Source organism: Galeopterus variegatus, unplaced genomic scaffold (genome assembly GCF_000696425.1).
Source record: "Galeopterus variegatus unplaced genomic scaffold, G_variegatus-3.0.2 Scaffold12594, whole genome shotgun sequence".
In the NCBI taxonomy this organism is placed as follows: Eukaryota; Metazoa; Chordata; class Mammalia; order Dermoptera; family Cynocephalidae; genus Galeopterus; species Galeopterus variegatus.
The window spans coordinates 18248-23526 of NW_007738705.1; the positions used below are offsets into that span (position 1 = coordinate 18248).

The window sequence follows — 5279 nt, forward strand, 5'->3', positions numbered from 1 at the left end:
ATTTGAGAAATACAAATCAAAACCACTTTGAGATACTATCTCACTCCAGTTATGATAGCTAATATCCAACAAACTGAGAATGATAAATGCTGGTGAGGTTGTAGAGAAAAAGGGACTCTTATAAACTGTTGTTGGGACTGCAAAATGGTGCAGCCTTTATGGAAAATGGTATGGAGATTCCTCAAACGATTACAGATAGATCTACCATATGACCCAGCTATCCCACTGCTGGGAATATACCCAGAGGAACAGAAATCATTATGCTGAAGGGGCACCTGTACTCACATGTTTATTGCAGCACTGTTTACAACAGCTAAGAATTTGAACCAGCTCAAATGTCCATCATCAGATGAGTGGATAAGGAAGATGTGGTATATCTACACAATGGAACACTACTCTGCTATAAAAAAGAACGAAATACAATGTTCACTTGGTAAATAGAAATGAAGATGGGGGGGATTCAAAATGGCGACGGGTCTGGAGCGCCCGCATCAGGAAACAGCGTGATCCTGAGAGCTGTGTGCTGTGATACCAGAGTATTGACTGCATTTCCAAGAGCAACAAAGGACGAATAAATCTTTCAACAACGATCCTACATCGACAAATAAGCGGCAGCGGGTTCGAGGTTTTGGAGCCGACACGGAGAAGGACTCCTGGGGGTGCCCAGGTCCGGTTGCGGGAACAATATTGGCAGCCCACACGGCAAAGGCCGGGAGAGTCAGCAGAGGGACTGCGTGCAGAGGCGACCTGAAACACGCGGAAACACGCCGGACCGGCCCACCCTCCGTTCTCCGTGAGTCACCCCCAGCAAAATCCCACTTGCGGGGCGAAGCCCAACTACCCCTCGCCTGCCTGGTCCCCGCCCATCACACCAGGCTGGGCGCCCACAACAAAGCTGCCTCCATGTTCTAGGGTGGGGCAGGAANAAAGAACGAAATACTGCCATTCACAGCAACACAGATGGACTTAGAGAAGATGATATTAAGAGAAACAAGTCAGGCACAGAAGGAGAAATACCATATGTTCTCACTTATTTGTGGGAGCTAAAAATAGATAAATAAATAAATATACAAACAAATAAACGGAGGGAAGAAGACACAACAGTCACAACAATTCCTTGAACTTAAGACAAGTGAAGAGATATGATGTAGATGGGGAGGAGGGGGGAGAGAGAAGGGAGAAAGAGGAATGGGTAAAGGGATATGCAAATTGACTATGTTGTATGTTGAGAAGTTAAAATTTGAAAACATTATTTATAGAGAAAAAATACAATGGCATTGCATTTGGTTCTGGTTTGGGGCTTTTATTAATTATTTTTATATAATTTTGCAATGAAAATGAAAATAGTAACACTTTTTTTCTGGTGGGTATATTTGCTCCATCATGTGTCAGCTTATATTTAGCTGTAGTATCTACCATTCTACAGTATCTACTACATCTGCTGCTCAAGAGTTCTCCTGAGTAGTTGTATCAATTTCCATTCTCACCATCAGGTATGAGAGTTCTAATCTCTCTACACCCTCAGCAGCACTTTTATTGTCTACAATGTTTAACTTTTTAAGGAATTTATTTTTTAATTGAAACGTATTGGTTGTACACAATTATAGGGTACAGTTATGTTTCACTGCATGTATACTATGTGTAATGATCAGATCAGAGTAGCTAACAAATTCATTATCACAAATTCTTATGGTTTCTTTGTGATGAAAACATTTGAGCTTCTTTCTTCTAGCCCACTTGAGAACGGATGGTAATTATTGTTAAGGATAGATGCCTAGTACTATTGTACAGCACTGGAACTTATTTTTCCTATCTAGCTGTGATTTTGTGTCCAATAACCAACCTCTCACTATCCCCACTCTGCTTCCCTTTCCCAGCCTCTAGTAACTACAATTCTGCTCTCTTATTTTAAAAGTTCAACTTATTTTTTGTTACACAATGGAATACTATTCAGCCATGAAAAAGAATTAAATCCTGTCATTTGCAGCAACATGGATTGTTACCAAACTGAGTCCAACTGTGCACTGCCCAAACAAAAGACTCAAAAGTCAAATGTTGGTGATAAGGGAAGTCAGCTTTATTTAGGACCAGAAATCTGAAGGAGGTGGTAGACTAACCCATCTTAAAGCTCAATGTTATTGAGGGGTTTCTGAAGAGGGGATTGAGGTAATGGGACGTGGGAAGTAACAAGGAGAGAAGGGGATGTGAGCTATGGGGGATCCATGCAAGGAGCCAGGTGCAAAGTCTCACCAAGCTTCCAAGATTCAGTTCTCGTCCTTGAATTTATCTTAGGGTCGTCAGGATTTTGATTTGCTTTGGGGTAGAGTCAGCTTCTTTCCAAAGTGTCCATTGTAGCTTTGCAGGGCTCTGGCTGACTTTGCTGGTGCCCAGGGTCAGCTTTCAGACATTTGACCTCTATCACTTCTTGGAATTCTGCAAGCCTCAAAGAAGAACTGTTAGTTTTGCAAGGTCCTGATTAGCTTTTCAACTGCCTTGTTTTTCTATTTAGTGAGCAAGATAAGAAAGTCAGAGGGTGGGAAGAAAGAAAGGAGGAAAAAAAGTTTCTCTTTAAAAAAAATTTTCCCCACAGCCCAGGCAGTTTTAGGACCCAACATGCTTCAGCCCTGCTCACTCCAACAGGATGAGCCTGGAAGACATTATGTTAAGTGAAACGAGTCAGGAACACAAAGATAAATACTGCATGTTCTCAGTTATATGTGGGAGCTGAAAAATAAAATATATGTTCAATTTTAATCACTGAGTCTGTTTGAGGTGGTATTTCATGGTAGTTTTAATTTGCATTTCCCTGATAAGTAATAAGCACATTTTCATATGCTTATTTACCATTTCAATATCCTCTTTTCTGAAATGTTCCTTCTGGTCTCTTACCCATTTAAAAATAAAAATTAGGTTATCTTTTTCTTTTCTTATTTTATTTTTTTCATTGTACATGTTTATAGGGTACAGTTTGTTGTTTCAGTACGTGTATATATTGTATAATGATCTAATCAGAATAGTTAACATATATATTACCTAAATATTTATCATTTACTTGTGGTTATAATATTCAAGATCCTCTTTTCCACACAATATTATTAGTTATTGTTGTCCTGGAGCACCAGATCTTACTCTTCCTATCTAACTGTCACTTTCTAACTTTACACCAGTCAACCATCCTTTCCCCAACACACCCTCCCTGCTTTCCCTCCCTCTAATAACCACTATTCTACTCTATTTCAGTCTTTTTTTTTTCCTTTCTCTCTTTTTAATTTATTTTTCTTAATTGGACCATGATAATTGTAACATAATTATGGGTTATCTTTTTCTTAATAATTTTTTGAGTTCTATATTCTGGATGTGATTCCTTTAAATTATGATCACGTTTTCCACTTGTCATTTTCTTTTTTTGATGAGCAGGAGTATTTAATTTTTATAAAGTCCCATTGGTCAATTTTTTCATTTATGTGTAGTGCTTTTGCTGTCCCAGTTGTGAAATCTTTGCGTGTACCAATATCTTGAAGATATTATCAAATATTTTCTTTTCATTAATTTTATTATTTAAATTATCATATGGTAAAATTTATTTTTTTGCGGTACAGATTAATAAGATTTAATGGATACATAGATTGTTTAACTAGCACCATCACCACCATAATTAGAATATAGAATGATTCCATCATCCCAAATATTCTCCTGTGCTATTTCCTAATAGTCACACCTTCCAACTAGCCTTAACTCTGACAATTACTGATCTGTCCTGCATAACTACAGTTTTGTCCTCTCAAGAATTTCATATGAATGAAATTATACTGTGTGTAACCTTTTGAGAATGGATTCTTTCACTCAGCACTATGCTTTTGAGATTGTTTATAATTAATTACTTTTTATTGCTGAGTAGTATTCCATTGTATACAACTACCATGTTCGCTTTACAAGCTGAAGGACATTTGGGTTGTTTCCAGTTTTTGGCAATAATGAATAGTGCTGCTACAAATGTTCATTTACAAGTCTTTGTTTAGATATATGTTTTTATTTCTCTTGGGTAGATTCTCAAGAGTGAGATTGCTGGGCCATATGGCAAATTTACATTTAATTTTATAAAAACTGTTAAACTGTTTTCCAAAGAGGCCATACCACTTTGCAATCCCACCAACAATTTATGAGTGTTTCAGTTGCTCTGTAGAATTGCTAGCAGTTGGTATTATCGCTATTTTCACCATTCTAATATGTGCATGTTGGTATCTCCTTGTGGCTTTAATTCACATTTCCATAATGATGCTGAGCATCTTTTCATGTGTTTCTCTGTATTCATACATTAACTTTGGGGAAGTGTCAATGCAAATCTTTTGCCTACTTAAAAAAATTTTTTTTCTTACCATTGAGTTTTGAGAGTTCTTAGATATTCTTGGTACAAGTTCTATATCAGATATGAATTGCATATATTTTCTCTCAGTCTGTAGCTTGTCTTTTAATTATTTTTAATTGTATCTCACAGAGGAAAATAATTTTTTAAAGGTAGGTGCAGTCCCACTCTGACTACTGTCCTCAGGGCTGAGGTGGGTACTAGTCATCAAAGTCTGGAATGTCATCACAGGAGTAACCCCAATAGCCTTTGGGTGCATATAGTTGGCAACGCACAGGTGGTAAAATCCAGGTAGGAACACCAGAATGCCAGTGATCAGGAAAGGAATGGCCTGGTCTGCCCCTCCCTCCCTCTTGCTGATGTAGCCCAACAGCAAGAGAGAGTTTATGATAATGAAAAAGGCACCAATCAAAAACAGCACAGTGGCAAGGGCAATGGCCTTGTAAAGGATCTTAGGAGGCATTTTCTTAAACTGAAGGGCAATGTATCCATCGTCTGTACTGGACAGCCATGAGTATTTCACTTTACTACTGGGGATTCCAGTAGCCAGGTTGGTATGAGATGGCATCATAACAAACTGATACAGCTACAGCTGGAGCACTGTGCCAGGCCGCCCACGCGGAGAGCCCCATGGTGGGCAGGGCAGGTGCCCAAGGCCAAATGGCATGGCCCACCTAACCACCCTGCCCTTCCCAGCAAAGATCAGTGCCAGATTTTCTGTTCTGTTCCATTGGCTTATTAGTCTATCATGGTGTCAATACAAAGCCTTTTTTCTGTTATGTTGTAATATATCTTGGTATCTCTTTGAGCCACTTATTGTGAGGCAGGAGTTAGGATAGGATTAACAGGAGATACTCCATTTTGTTGTCTACACCACGAAACCAGCAGCAGTTTACACGTCAGCAATATAGTAGAG

At 38.7% G+C, this 5279-nt stretch overlaps 1 pseudogene; it reads right to left on the reverse strand.

Moving 5' to 3' along the window:
- Positions 1 to 4563: 4563 nt before the first annotated feature.
- Positions 4564 to 4934, reverse strand: LOC103581222 (annotated as a pseudogene).
- Between the last annotated feature and the right edge of the window lie 345 nt (positions 4935 to 5279).